The 16,963-nt window shown below is 40.7% G+C and overlaps 1 protein-coding gene across 2 annotated transcripts in view; it reads right to left on the reverse strand.

The window, feature by feature from the left end:
* LOC311252865 (chemokine-like protein TAFA-5) overlaps window positions 1-16,963 on the reverse strand; it is a 160,962-nt gene that overhangs the window by 39,753 nt on the left and 104,246 nt on the right. The window lies entirely within an intron of this gene.

Consider the following 16,963-nt stretch of genomic DNA (forward strand, 5'->3'; position numbering starts at 1 on the left):
TTTCACTCGCACCCACCCACACGTACACCGAGAGTTAAACAACCTGTCCAGTTCCACTTCCTGCCGAATCCCTCTTTCCTCGCTTTGTAAAAATAAACGAGACTCCGCTCTCCACTCTGCTCTGAGCATCTGCTTGGCTATCTGCGTGAGAGCTCGCGCGGGCCGAGATCAAGTAGCAGTGCATGATCATGATAGTGACGAGCAAAGATAAGCAGAAACACTCTCGGGCCTCTTCACCTGTGAACGCTACGCAACAAGTGTTAGACACTACCAACATCCAAAGATACTCAGAAATTCTCATCATAGCGAGACGAAACAATGTGATTCCAGTGGATTCTTCAGCGTGGGAATATTCTGGGAAGCAGGTGAACAAACAGGCTGTTTTCTGTTGAAATGATGTTGATATTTTTATGAAACCAAACCCCAATTTTGATACTAATCATGGCCGGTGTTTTTCTGCAATAGTCTTTCAGTGTATTTATATTTTGCAATTATCTCTCCAAATATTAGATTTCATGGTAAGTGGCGGGGTCCGCCATTCCCTCTTGGCTTTTCAAATTGTCAATATCATCCTAATTGTTTACTGTTGCAATTATTTTTCGACTAATTTCTTGATAACGGTCCCAAATTGAAGAAAGTCCACAGAGAACTCTGGTTGTAATTGTTGTCATTTTATTATGTTTTAAAATCCTGCTGCTGTTGTTGTTGTTCTTGAGGTTGCCTATTTTTGTACAGAGATTATGTGTTGTCCTGTCACTGTTTTTATACTGTAATGTGCACCGTCCCTGTCAAATAAACACATAAATAAATAAGAATTTCACACAGCATTGCCTCTGAAACGTTGCCTATGCACAAGGTTGCACAAACGCAGTCGAACCTAATGCCAAAATACAGTGGGCGGTGCCTGCTCAGGCCTGTGAGAGCTGACCAATGAGAGCAGACTGGGCTTTTCAGGAGGGGGGTCTTAAAGAGAAAGGCACTAAAACATGTTGTTCTCACAGTGGGTGAATAGAGGAGCTGCAGCAGTGGACAATATGAAGAAAAATGGTTCTCCTGTAAGACTGTTTCAACTATCAAAAACAATTTAACACATTTTGATGATTTTGTTCAGGGTTGCATTTAAGAGAGCATGGAATTAGCTCAAACAATGATAACTAACAAAGTCTTTGTGATTTATGTAAGAAAAAAAATACATTTAAGAAAAGAACAATTCCAATGATCCCTTTTTAAAAAATCTACCTAAGCCCAGGCAGAGGAGGGCACACATGTTTTATTTTAGCATTGTAGATGACTCATGGTGAGGCAGAGATAATGGGCCACTCACAGTGAATCGCCCAAACAAGAGGCTTTTAAGTCCAAAAGCACAGAGTGATTGTAGCAGAGCAAAAATTACCTGAAAAAATTAGGAACACATCTGCACAACCCACTGACACCCACACTGTACCAAGACTCACAAGCAGTTGAGTGGGAGGGTTGACTGTCTTCCTCACTGACTTACAAATTATCCTTATATGCACACACACCCCAGAGGATTGTTGTAAAATGTTATTGGTTAAAATGTATGCAGATCACATGCAACCTCCTTAAGTTATATTTGATATTACTGTTTATTAATTGTGATTTACTACATATATAAAGACATTTTGAATTTTAATGGTACTTTAACTCGGGTGAAATTGAATTACAATTAATACAAAACGACAATAAATAAATTCATAAACTAAAAACAAATCTCTACAAAAAGTCTCTCACAAACCAGGTTACAGTAATGTTTCTCGCTTTTCGCATAATGAGCTGCAAAGAGGTGGCTTTAAGTGCATGTAAATCATGAGATGAATGAATAAATGATATGCCTACCACCTTTTAACAATGCTTTTACCTTCAGTAATTCTCTAATAATGTGAAACTGCTAATGTAGCTTTTCTAAGTGCTATTCATGAATCAAATCTTCTGCATGTTACATTTACTTAAAAAGCAAATTTATGAGACATGCATGTAAAATAACTGACATTTCCTGTTGGCCACATTGTGGTAGAAGTATTTAAAAGGGTATTGATTACACAAACACTATTAGAAAGCCGGAACTCTTTGTTCTAAGTAGCTTACAGCAGTACACACATAATGCAATGATAGCTTTCCATAAAGTCAGTTCCTTCAAATGCTTGATTAAATACATGACAACTGAATGGAAAAAGAGAATTTATCACTTCCGCTCCTGTGTGTTTAACAGCTGTGAGAGCTCTGGATATACAGTAAACTAAACAGCTTTCAACCTCTTATGTCCTTGCATTTTCACTCTCTTAGCCTTACACACACACATCCTATATATACAGTAAAATCTCCTCTCTCTCCCCTTCTCTATCTTTATCTGTTGGTGTAAGGCTAGCCTCTGGTGGCCTGCTCCCTGTAGACTCTGTCTAACTTTCCATATTGACTTTGTCCTGTCTCAGGAGATGATCTCATCTCCCGGAGGAATCACATTTTTTATGCACATCCACGTTCACCCATGCGCATATTGCAAAAACACACACACTCTCTCTCACACACACACATACAAAGGGGAACTAAATTCCTGGTGGACTGAATGCCAAACCACTTAGAGTATAGCATTGTTATTGAATGTGCATGTTGTATCACAGCAATTTTAAAAACCACAGTGTTTCAGCTAATAACATGTAGCATTATCACTTTACATTAAAGGAGACGGGTTCATAATTTTATTTTGGGTTCCTACTAGAATATGTTTACATGCTTTAATGCTCAAAAAACACATCAGTTTTCTCATACTGTCCAGTGCTGCAGCACTGTATTTGTATTTGGTCACACTAACCAATTATAAAGGATCCAACAGTTTCTTATGTTGCATGTTTATATCATAAATATTAAATAATATATTATTGTGATTTCTTTTTGGTAAAGCAGTGAGTACAGATACAATTCTTCACTTAAAGCAGCTAACTTGAGGTCTTGTCACCATGTCAGCAAGTGTTCCCCTATTGAGTGCCCTTGAGCAAAACACTCACCTTGACTAAACCAGACAAAGGTGTGTGTTAATTATTCAACAGGTGCATTTTTCAGGAAGCAGTCTGTGTGTGTGATCTAAAGCCTGCCTTAAAGAAAATGTCTGCTTTTGATGCTGGACGGAGGAAAAACATTGCTGTAGCAGACTGCATTGGTTGAGGCATGAGTCTCTTCAACCTCTGACTATAACAAACATCACAGGTAGGTGTTGCCCTCATTCAGTACAGGGCCACAAAAACAAGGTTGGTCATAATAGTTTATGTTGTTTATATCTGAGAAGATGGACAATTTTTTGTTTAACCATATACTATATAAAGTAAATGCTGTTTGCACAGTGTAATGGCTAAATAATAATGACACCATCACCGTTTATATAGGTTCTTTATAAACCTCCCTGTCAAAATGCAATTTTATTGGCCACCGGATACAAAATCTCCTGGAAAAATGACAGCTGACTGGCAATCGAGTTAGGCTGGCAGCCTGGCATCATTTCTATCTGCTCTGGTGTCTCTATTATGGACTAAATAAAGAATCCATTTCTCTTTGCAACTGTGACACCAACAATAATAGCTCTTGGAAATGCCAGGGAGGTAAAAGCTCCAGGCTAACAAGCTGTTAGCAAACTTCTTAGCTTGGTGGCTTAGCTCAGTTGCTCATTGGACACACAATTTAATCAAATTATGTTTTTGTACCTTCTACTCTGGAATCACAACCATCTGCATTTCACTCTCTTACTTCAGGCGTGGGCAAACTTCTTTTGTTTATAGCTTTAGTGACTTCACTCACTTATCCTCTCCGCCATGGACATGCAGCTCATAAATAGCATACATTCTGTCACAATGCAAATGAGCTAGTTAATATTAATGAATGTAATTAGTGCCAATGATGAGGGGGTAGGGCCCACTGGCTCACTCATTACCACCATCCTACACAGCTGGACTCCACGTAATTATATAAGACCTGTTTACAGATACGCCTTTGTTTGTGTTTGTGTCGTACTTGCATTCTTGCGAGAACATTTTTTATTTTCAGATCTTCAAACTGAATATTTTTGCAGAGTCATGTTATTTGGGCTGGCTCTCACCTGAAATAACTTCATCCCTGTAAGATTTACCACAACAAACGTGAGTCATATTATGTTGAATGACAATTAGCAGCATTTTTTAGCCGTAAATGAGGTGCTCTAATCAGCACTTGTGTTTTCAAGTGTAAATAGGGTATTACCATAATAAGCTAACATCCAACAAAGTCTCAAAGCATAGTCATCTGAGGCTTAAATTGCTGTGTTTCCCTTAAAGGGATACATTTTTCTATTAAATATCTGTGGCAGAAGTGTCTCTAAATAACATGAACACACAGTACACAGAAACATATCATTTACAGTGAAGATGTGTGGTAACATAATTTTTGATTCACATTAGAATTGATTCTTGGGTTTTGGTTTGAGGTTAGAATCAGGATTTCTTTATATTTAGAATAAATGTGGCTGTATTGTTGTCAACACAGGGTCTCCATAAGGATAGAAGTACAAGAATGTGTGTGTTTCCATGGTTCAACCGTCTCTATAGGTGATGTTACTTAAAGCTGTGGATCGAGAGGCCATTTTGGATAGATAAGAGGAGATGCAAGAGTTATTGATCCATTTTCTAATTGCACAGGGCTCAGTGAATACTTTGTCTAAGCTGTCTTGGAGCTGTTGCAGTTGAAAGCTGATTTGCAGAGCGTGATTCACCTCCCCATCATATACACACTGGAGACCTATTGAGATTTTTAAGAGCCCATTGGCATGCTGCTGCTGCTTTTTGCGTCATTTGAAGAACAAATACAGAAAGAGGACACCTTTCAATGGCTTGAAGTGGATTGTCACCTTGGTTTCTTTGCTCGACTATCAGCAGACAAAACACTTTTGGCCTTGTTCGCAAAGCGACTGTGGATTTTATTTTCTCGCAATGATTTGTTCTGTTAACCTTTATTTTTTATGGTTGACATCAATAAATCATTACCAAACCATTTTTAGTAACAGGTAAAATTACAAAGCCTTGCTGAGAAAATTGGCTGCTTCTCTGTATATTGTTTGCACTGAAGAGGCGGTAGCTAGAATTTCAAGGGGAAATCTGTTCACTTTATGGCAATTATGGCTTTCATTCTTGGCTTACAGGATGCAGAGTACTGCTAATTTTTCTAGCCTATGATAGTTAATTAAATTCACCTGACATCCCAGGTGTAAGACAGTCTCTGATATGATGGCTAGAATTAAAACCAGCAGGACTCTGTGTCCTGAGGCCTGCAATTTTGGATGTCTGCTCTTTTGCAGGTTGTTTTATACCACAAAATAGAAAGTGTGATTCTCGAGCACAAAGCCTTTCAATTTACGTATACAATTGCTGCAGTGAAAGCCATATGAAAGTAATTTAAATATATGTGCTCTCTTGTGAAAAGTACTGTCAAAGAGATATAATGAAGTGCATTCTGATACTGAAGCATCTCAATTTCATAGACAATGAAATACTGATGTTTAAATACTTCAAAACCATCTAATTCTGCTCATCACAGGATCACTCTACAAAGACTAACTGTAGCTTTACTGTGCACCTTAACATTATAATTAGTTTCACAGCGGTGGTCCGTTACAAAACCAGAGAATATACAGAACTTTGGCAAAAACCCATTTTGGTACACAACACATTTCAACAGTCCTGGCCTTTAAAGTGCTATATCCACAGTAAGTGCTCATACAAAGTGTTGTTCCCCATGAGACCGAACCTCTGGCCTCAGTTTAGACTCAGAGAGATTTGAGGGGGAGCAAGGTTTGCTTGCCTGCGGGTGTGCATGCAACACACAATCACCTGATGTGAGGCTTTACCTTTTCCTCTTCCATCTATCAATCGGGACGTGCCCTCTGCACCCTCAAATCAGTCTAGCCTGGTCCCATTACACCACAGTTTATCCATTTTTCAGGCAGGGAAAAGGGAGGCAGTTGCAGCGTTTTTATGTTGTTCAGAGAGGAAATGTTTCAAAAAGTTTGCCTGGAACTTGTAACCTTTGATGTGATATATATTTTTCAGTCATTACAATTTGGATGCATATGCCAGCCAGTGAGGCAGCAGTGGTATACCCAGCCAACATGTCAATATGAGATGTATGTGGTTAACAGTTGGGGCTGGGACAGAAATGGAAAATTTTGTCCAAAATAGGGCTCTTTTGTTCCCAATTTTAAATTGCCCTGTCGCTCGAAGCCAGACTAGAAGCATCCTATGAATTTCTCCATTTTGGACTATTAAAACACAAAATTGCATAGGTCTTTGTTTGGCACAACCTCCTCATCCACCATGCCACTATAGCTATAACTCATGGTAACCCAACCCATTTATTACATCGCCCTAAGCAATGTGAAGTAATTCAGCCAGTCAGCATAGCCATCTAATTGGCTACATCACTCTGCTACTGGCATGTGCACGCGTTGACCTGCTAGTCAAAGAGGTTACGTGAATCTCAGGAACAGAAGTTGGAGGACAACAAGTACCGTGATCTCTACAATTCGCCTGAGAACTCGATTTTTGGACGCTGTCAAGATTGATCACAACCCAAAATTGTCAGATCGCCAACCAATCAGTCGCCAGAACTGTAAGCCCACTGATCCAGCATCGTGGTTGTGATGGGATTTGCTGGTCCCAAAGACACATATCTAACAACACTCTCATAAAGAAACCTATGATCATCCCATGTGGTAACCACAGGTCCTGAGACCCAGTTTTGGCCATGAGACTCCAACTTCCTACCCTAGGCCCAATCATTAGCCTAATCAAGTACCACTTGTAGCCCACATTCTCCCAGTCATTAAAAGTCTTAAGCTTGTGTCAATCCGGACAATTACCATTACATGTACATGCCCTCACATACAGTATACCCATTCTGCCTTCTTATAAGTCCATTCATACAGTAGCCTCTCCTTTACCTATCAGTGTTCAGTCTGTCTTTGTCCTATGTTTCCCCTTCAGATAGCACATGTTGGCTTATAGCTACATGTTTGCATGTTCAAAGTGGTGTCAGGAGATTTTTAATCCACGCAATCATCAAGATGGAGAACAAAATGGAGTTTAGGAATGATTGGAATTACTCAAAAGCAGGCAGATGGACATGGGGAATCATGTGGATTACTGCATGGATTACTAGCGCCAAAAGGGAACCATGAAGCTGGCCAGCATGTGCCAGAGTGTGAACCTGCAGAGTAAAGTTGTGTTGTAAATACTGCTCTCTAAACAGAAAGAGACCAGTTTAGGCTGTTTAAAAAGCTACATAAGACCTAAAAAAACAGATGCTGCACTCTGCCTTTAGAGGGAAACGTAGAATCTAATAACACAATTTGATCATTCACTTTCTGTGTCTATTTGAGACAGTTATTCTCAAGAAAACATAATTAATTCTGATTCTTTACTGCCACACTGTTAAATGTATTTCAGCTTTGCTAGCTGTCTGCCACCACCAACATTAATAGTATATTGAAGTCAATAATAAATCAATATGTGAGTTAGCACCCAAACCAAATCACATTAACTGGGTCAAAAGCTGAGATGGCAGTTAGCTTACCATTAGTGCTAACTCTGCTAAGCTAGTCATCTTTTGCAGGAGTTTAGCTCTGTTTCCTATCAACCATGCTTGGATGTAGTCCCTGCCTTATTTAATTATGTGAAATAACTAACTTAAATACAGAGATGTTGGTTTACGACAGTGAATTTTGTTTACAGCTGGGCAAAATCAGCAAGTACCTTTTAATTTTAATTTTAGCTTTAGGCTAAGGCTAGCTGTGGCGATCTCCGCAACGGCAGCAAAGGAGGAAGTCAGAGCAACATGTCTGCTTAGGGATCAGGTCAGTGTCCAGTGTGAAACCATGAGTCAACAGTGAATTATTTTAACTTGTGTGAAGTCAGGGACAAGCAAAGTAACGTAACACAGGTACATTTGCAATTGAAGTTACATAAGTACTTATTTTAAGCCAAACAACAATGTTTTCCTAAACCTTTGTAGGGCAGTGCACTGTTGAAGTGAATGCTGACAAATACTGATGGACAGCACAGTTTGCAACTAATGTTATTGTGAAGGGGCCTATATTGAAGGATTTAATCAGATAAATAATTGGTGTTACCCCTAAAATGTCAAAGATAAACACTAAGAGTAGTAGGCCTACTGAAAGTAGGCGGTGATTTGAAAGGTTTATTTGCGTGTGCCTGTTCTTTAGTTAGCAGCTGACCACGTAAGTACAGAAATAGAGAGGAAACAAACACACTTAAAAGCGTAATCACAAATTGGCATCCCACTTACATAAGTGAGATAGCGAGGTCTGCTGCATTTCTCGCACTGACATTCCTGACACCTACATACAGTAAACACTTTCGCCCTCACCTCTCTCAGCGGATTATTAATACAGAAGGACACTTTGCAGCTAACTTAATCAGATGAAGTGAGTTGGAGAATGAAAAGCGACGGAAAAAAGAGAGAGAGGGGGAGAGCAAGCGGGAGAGTGCAACACAAAAAAGTGACAAAGAGAGAGAGGGAGCGCAAGCACATTAGTCCACATGTGATTTATTTGCCCCTCTAGGTGAAGGAGACACCATTTGTATTCATTTGCCTTTATTTTTATCCCAGATTCATCTTGCCTTCACATGCCTGTCACCACCATACTAATATTATTTTGGCCATGTGATGTCCCATAACTGGCTCTTATAAAAATTGGCCCCATGCGACAGCAGAGGATGATGCACCTCGAGCGGGGGGAGGGGCTCCATTTTACTTCATTCATCTGATTTTGTTCAGGGAGATTAAAAGGTTCCCCTGGACAGGATGGTGTGAAGGGTGGGGATAATGATGTCTGTCCTCCTAGCGAGGGACACGCTAACAACCACGCATGTGCACACAAGGCCTGGCGTGTTTTTTCTTTTTTTTTTTTCTTTTTATTACTGGCAAGGTGAGCCAGTGGTGCTCCAACCCAAGGACAAAGACAACTGTGACCACAGTACTCCTCGCGGGGCTTTGCAGAACAATTAGATGAGAGTGGAGGGTGACTGCAGTTGTGTTTCAGGACAGTACACACACACGCACATCCAAGCACACAGCACAGATGAGGACACAGGGTAAACTGAAGTAGACACATCATGCAAAATCTGTATTTAAGGAACTGGGAAATATGCTAATATGCTTTTTTTGCCAAGAGTGGAAAGATTGACACCGCTCTCACGTCTGTGTGGTAAATATGTACTGTAGCGGCAGCAGGACTCAGTTAGCTTAGCATAAAGCATAAAGGGAAACAGCTAGTGTGGGTCTGTCTAAAGGTAAAAAAAAAATCAAAATCAAAAGGAACAACACAAAGCCAGACTTATAGAAAAAACAATATGCAGATTTATTCAGACATCCAATAAAGACTCCAGGAAGTTACTGACCCTGACCAAAAAATGCTAATTGTCGTTTAGCACTTGAGATATAATGTGGTAATTAGTAAACTGCTGCTCTACACAATTACATAATTTGTATTGACATGTTCAATATGCAAAACAAGTACCAACTACATCATTGTTGAAACATTTTTCACTTGTGTCTTTTCACCACCCGCAAAGCTATCATCGCTACGCATGTTAAAAAAAATCAGGTTTCCCCATGCAGCTATGAACTGTCAACAACCAGATGTTTCGACATCAGCGCCGTTTAATAATCTGTTTCAGCACAGACAGAGTTAGCTATATGTTTACATGGTTGCCCTTCTGTTGCTTCACTTCTCCTAACAAGTGAAAGCGCCTCGTCAAACACAAACCGTAAGTATGTTTCATTGTGCTTCAAGTGTTCCTTCAGTCTACCTCTAGTAGATGCAGCTGTACATTCACTTCACCCGAGGTGGAGCTTTGTGAGGTACTTCATCCGATCAGCATGGCCATCTAGTTTATTCATGCAGAGCAGATCTGCTAGTCAATGAGGTTATGTGAAGTTTGGAAACAGGAGAAAGAGGACGTTTAATACCACAATCTCTACAGTTTGCCTGACAAGTAGATAGTGGCCATCAGATCGCCCACCCCTACATGGCAGTACCAAAAGCTGTGGCAGGTGTGCATATACGTAGCTTAAATTAGAATGTAATTAATTAATTTGACACATATTGCCCTGCCTAACTTCAGATCAAGCCAATGCGTACAGATCGTTCCCCTCCTCCCCCTTTGTTCCCCTGTCTCCCTCACCGAGTCCCCCGCATTCAGCCGGTGCATCCATCCAGCCAAGTGCACCCAGCTGCATGGCAATTACAGGTGGGACCGTTTGGAACGGTACACAACAACAAGACGCATGCATTATTAAATGAACCCGTGTTCAGATGAAATTGCTAAGCCAGCCAATAAAGGTAAATTACCAAAGACAAAATGTGGCAGCAGGGAAGAGAGAGGGCCCTGCCCCGAAAATTGCATTGCATTAATGAACAACATCATTTCTGAAAATGGAGAGGAAACACGGAGTTGCACCTATCAGCTCAAGACAGAGCGAGGCGAGGCGAGGGGAAGAGAGAGAGAGAGCGAGAGAGAGAGAGATGGAACACAACATTGACTACCTAATTATGCATTTTATCATTTCAGTCACAATAGAGTGCCTCCCTTCTTTAGTTGCCCAGTGTACTCGTGCAGCTGTTCCTCTGCTGCTTTAATGAGGAAGATAAAGAATAATCACACCATGTTATATTTACATCTACGACCACCAAATTACTTCCTGCTGCAGCGTCACACACACACACACACACACACACACACACACACACACACCGACTCCCAGTCATGTAAAGGCCACATGTGTACAGCAGCCTCATTTTTTGATGCAACAACGTAGAAAAATGTGTAAAAAACAACGTCCAGCTTTTTTGTGTGCAGACAATTAGCCGACGTGAGCTCACTAGCATGACACAAGGCAACGGCTAACTGCATTCATTGTGTTGTTGCTTGTGTTCTGACACTGTGACTAGTGCAGATCTCCTCCCCTTTTCCCTTCTCCTATTGCCTTTCCCCTCACGTCCCAGGCAGTCAAAGCTAGCACAGATCCTTGACTCCCAGCAGAGCTGTAATATCATGTTGCCAGTCCATCACAAGGCAACCCCTGCATCCATCCATCCATACATCCATCCATACATCCATCCATACATCCACAAATCTGACCATCCATACTGGAGCCCCGACCATCTGATTTCCTGGGGCTCTTAAAAAAAAAAAAGTAACTGTAATCACAAGGAAGAGATGAAAGGAAGATAAGTGGGTGCCGGAGAGTGGTGGAGATGTACACTGCAGGGCTCTGACACCCATCATATGGAATCAGCACCTCGTGAGTAATGGGGGTTAAAAAGGGAAAGCGCTTTCTCTCCCGGTGCCAGATGGGCTCGTGTGTGTTGGGAGCTGCGAGTGAAAGAGTGAGCCCGTCTTGGCAGCAGAAATCAAATGGCACGGGGGACTCTGGAGATGATTGGCCCACCTCGTACGAGCTTCCATCAAGAGCTGGCAATAAAAGCCGCTACGCAATCCAAGCGCGGACATGTTTCACCGACGTCGTCGAAGGCCGACGTTTAGACAAATACAGGGAATTACTGAAGAACAAGCTGTCTTTTTACACATCGCGTCTGGATGTTTGCCCCGAGGGGGGAAGTATTTATATGTGTGTACGGCATTATCAAGAGTCCTTGATGTCTGAAATGCTTGTAGATGACAAAGTGATTTCATTTTTTTTCCTGAGGAATGAAGTGACATAACGGCGCATGCTTCATAGCAACCTCTTTACATCTCCCATGTCAACGTAGATTTTTAGGAAGTTTAGGAAGAAGGACATTTTGAAGCACATTTTATTCAACACGACAGCAAAAGGATGCAAAACAGTCACTCTTCAGTCACAGATGCCTGCTGTATTTGGTTAGTCATACACAGATAACTAATATTTCAACATGTCTTAAGATTGTTGCCAAGAGTGAGCTGAATTATGGAGGAGTAAAGCTGCCAATATCGAACACAAATAAAGACATACATAAATGGCTGGATAAATTGATATTTCATTAAATGCACCGAAAGTATATTAAAAATAAATGTAGGCGTTAATTAATTCACAAAATGTGACATGAATTGCTTGTATTTAACCTCCCTATTTATTTTCCACTTTATTTATTAATTTGTTATGTAGATTTTTATTTTTGAATTTATTTCTGTATCATTTTCCCTTTTGCATTTTACCCCTATTTACTCCCACACACTTATTTATTTATTGACTGATTTCATTCAACATTCACACATTTTTATTTATAAATTGTTGGACTTAAACATTCTGAGTTTTTCACTATGCTGTTGTTTTCAACGGAACCAGAGCCGTTAGGGAAAGCAAAACAAAAACAGTGACATTTAATATACACAAGGTAACACTAGCCTTCTACAGCCTTATTCTGGCCAATAAGGTATAGGATATTTAAAGCAACATTATGTAGAAACTGGCCATTTTTGCGATTTGGCGCCCCCCACAGTTTCTGAGTGCAACACCACCATCATAAATACAAATCCCGGATCTGTAACAACTAGTCAGACGTAATGTGCTAACTACAAACAAAACGTATAACTTATGACAATGTTCTGTGATGAAAACTTGTATGTTGAAGTAAACATGTATGTAACGCAGTGATCCTACCCTCTCACTGAAGCTACATAGTGCAGAAACAAGTGATAGAGGGGCGGAGTGGCTGAGACAGAGACACCATTCACCCTGTTATAAGACACTGTACCATCAACATGATTTTAAAGCTGTTATTTTGAGGTAAAAAAGTTACATAATGTTGCTTTAAGGTCACTTAATCATGGAAACAGGCATGTCAATCACTGGTACATACTATGTTGCATATTAACTGCCAACAGTCTAACACTGCATCACTGAGCTGCTATGAATGACTTGAGTCTGCACACTGCAGCGATCTTTGACCTCCATTATACAAAGTGGCGTTGACTTTGGAGCCCTTTGTTGTCCGTTGACATGACACAACACAGTTACACACTGTACGTGATAAACAAGACAGGGATTTGGGGCTTTAAAGGAGCTAAAATCGCTGACTCTGCACAGAACAGAGCCGGCAGAGTTTGCCCTTGCAGTTTTCGTGTGTGTTGAATTTGTCTCAAAAGCCTGTGAAAGAAGAGAAGATCGTCTATTTACTTTCTGTCTTTGATTTATACATTTTATTGTAGAAATTAAGATCTAAATCTTTGGTTGTGGAAGTTGATGTTGTCCAACCTGTTGTTGATGTTTATTTCCTTGATATTTTGTTTGAAAATGTGTGTGTGGCATTGTGAAACTGTGAATTAGTGATGTCTTTTAAGCCCGTGTGGAGTGGGCCTAGCTGTATGTGAGACACAGTAAAAAAAAGTTAATTCATTCATTCATTTGTGAAGTATTTTTATTCCTTTTTCTATATTATTGTAGTGTTGTTTTTTAAAATAATATTTTATTTTTAATTATTTCTTTGTTTTTACAGCTTAGTCTTAAATCCTTTGCTGCTCAAATGATGTGTTTTATGTAGGCAAGAAAAAAAGTACTGGGCAGTGAGAAAATACAGCCACCATGGCACAGGAAAGCTAGTTCCACTGCAAGGAAAGTCAAGGAAAATCACATTATAGTACTGTCCACACTGTTGTATTAACAAGCGGTGCAAAAGCACCTAAGCTCCTGGTCACCAAGATAAAACAAAAGGGATCTTCCACATAGACAATTAGACTGCTACGCAATCACAATGTTTCAATCTACAGCCTCTCTCGATGCCCTCCCCCTGCTGCAAATCGCAGCTTCGACCCTGAGGGAGTCCGCAGAAGCAGTAATTATCAATTAATTGTTCATAGCCCGTAGCCCGGACAGACATAGGCCCTTGGACATGCGATCGCGGCGGAGGAACTTTTCTCTTCTAATTAGACCAGCGAGGTGGAGAGGGCGACGGCACGGACCATCAACCACGACAGGGCCGGCGAGCGGACTTGTGGGACACGGGGAGGACAGGCGGCAGCCGCTTAGGAAGGCACGCTGCGGAGCTGAAAGGCTGCCATGGGCCTCCTCGGCTGCTGACGAGGACAGGGTCAGGGATGAAGATGTAGAGAAACAAAGGAGGGACTTTGAGAAAGTGAGAGCAAAGATGTGGCGTTGGGCTTTTTTGCACACCTCCAAAGTGTAGTAGGGTGATCCTTTATTGGGGTAGTGGCCTGGATCTGGAGCGGGGAAGGGTGAAAAAAAAAAAATATATATATATATTGATATTAAAAATATAAATAAATAACGCTGTGAAAACAGATTTAGTCCCCCCTCATGTTGACTCCTTGACTGAGGCTTTACTTCACACGTGTTGATTTATTTCTTCTTCGCACTTTCATGTGTAAGCTCAATTCCAGCACGTACGTAACGTCTTGCTTCGCGTGAGTCTGTGTTCTGAGAGAGTGTTAAAAGACAAGGCGGGAGTGAGTGACAGCTGAGCAGGAGACAAATTAGTGCTCGAGGATTTATAGGGCCGAGATGTTAGGATGACTCTGATGGGCTTACCAAGTGATTGGTGTGCTGGCCTTGCTGAGAATCCCGCTCTATGAAGAGCTCCGTAATACTTCAACACAAGAGGCCCGACGGCTCATTTGAAAGCCAGACACAGCACATGAAGTCAATCTACCGAGCCAGCATCCCTCTTCATAAACACTTAGTGCAAAGCTGATCTTCAGCTGAATGCTTTGGCATTGAATCAGCATAGAAACTAACAAGAATGATACATAAATGATTTTTTTTCCACCCTCCAGAACAAAATCACCGGTGACTCACAGTTGCTTAGGTAACACGACTTTCTGCTTCAGAATAAAAAGCAGAGCATGAAAAGAGCAGGCGAGCGGCTGAGAGCTTCAGGTAAATGCAGGTAGCATTTTTAATGTGACTGCTCTTCATCACATTCACATATGCTTATCATGCACTTCTCAAGAGGAACTTTACCGGCCTCTTTCACATTTGAGCCGAATTAATTATAATAAAACACAGAGAGCAAGATGCACAACAATGGGGCATCAATAACCTCTGACGTTATCATCAACTCAGAACCTTGGAACACCTGGGTCTACTTCATCACCTCGCGCCTGTAGATTTATGAAGGCAGAGTGCTACGGGTTCCGGGCAGAGGGGGGGATATGTGGATGATGCAGCTTCATTAAGAGAGAGCATAACGGCTCGCCCGGATGCATTACGGCATCTGTATGAGCTATATCATCTGGGATATTAAATATTTACAGTCACTGTATGCATATGGAATTACTCCTGCATACACACACATACATCCAGAGGACCACTTATTCATCTTAGGCTGCATTAACATCCATCATTTGGAGAGAAAAAAGGGAATGGCAGCAATCTGTTTTTGTGAAAATGATCACGGGCATCAAAGTAAGACATGACTACTTTCTTAGGTGTGTGCAGGCATAGTGGCAACATTTCTGAATGAGAATTAACCTTAAGTGTATCTCTGATGATATTATGTGAGAAGGGAAGTCTGACACAAGTGTCTTTCATTCAGGCTTATAATTGAAAAAATAAATAAAGTTTTATTCAGTATATACACTGATACACAGTAGATATATAAATACTGTATAGTACAGACACTCAATCCACGGAGAAATGTTCATAGCCAACACCCAAATATACTCAGGCCATTATTTAGGTAGGCCAATATTTTGGTAAGCAGGTGAAACACAAACAGTCTTTATTTTCTGTTAAAGTTATGAGTTTTAATATTTTTATGAAACCAAAAGCCAATGCTGATGTTATTTATGGACATTGTTTTTCTGCAATAGTTATTAAATGTGTTTACATTTCGTAATTTCCTCTCCAAATATTAGATTTGATGGTGAGTGGCAGGGTCCGCCACTCCCTCTTGGCTTCTCAAACTGTCAATATCAGCCTCACTGTTTACTGTTGCAATTGTTATCGACTAACTTCTCGATTTAATGTCCCATATTGTAGAAAGTCCACAGAGAATTGCACACAGTCCATATTCAGAGACTGTGCCTTTAAATGAACTCAACTTCCTCAATGTAGTGATGTCACCACCCTCAGCACGACCATGGTTTGCGCAAACACCAGCAGAGCTGATTCAGAAATACGGTGGGCGATGCTTGCTCGGGCCTGTGAGAGCTGACCAATCACAGCAGACTAGGAGGGAGGCCTTAAAGGGACAGGCACTGAAAGGTAGCGTTCAGACATAGGGCGAATAGAGGTGCCGCAGCAATGGGACAATATGAGAAAAATAATGTGTTTTTTGAACATTAGAGCAAGTAGATATTTTCAAGTAGACACCCTAGGTAAAAAGCATGAACCTAAAAATGAGCATAATATGAGACCTTTAAAGAAAAACGAATTTAAAAACAGGTCATTTTTTAAAGAACCATGAAAATGGATTTTCTTTATTGAGGAATTCTTCAGGGAGAGAAGCTACAGACTAACATAATGCAAGGTTAATGGATGGAGAACTTACTGTAACTCGGAATGAAAGCCAGAGCATGACACTTTGCATTATTTTTATGCTAATGTGCACCACTCGTCAGCTTTTCTCACCCTAGGGGGAAAACACAAACGTTCTTTGTATTATATTTTTTCGGCTTGTCACAATAGAAAAACACAGACTGACTCAGTTTTTCTCTGTGCGTATACCCACAGCGAAGCTTTTTTGATACCAGTCGCTCTGGAAGGAGAGCTCCACATTAATATTTCCAAAAATTTTGAGTGCCCAAAAAAGAGGAAAGAGTGGAAAAGAGACAGACACTCGTTTGGGACTTTGGTTCATACTGTGTGAAGGCGATGGCTCGTCAGCTGGAGCAAGTTGCTTCAATTATGTTCAGGGAGTGCGGGGAAAACAGCAATGGGACTCTGACTCGACACTTTTTTATTCAAG

Source organism: Pagrus pagrus, assembly GCF_965226575.1.
Source record: "Pagrus pagrus genome assembly, chromosome: 23".
Lineage (NCBI taxonomy): Eukaryota > Metazoa > Chordata > Actinopteri > Spariformes > Sparidae > Pagrus > Pagrus pagrus.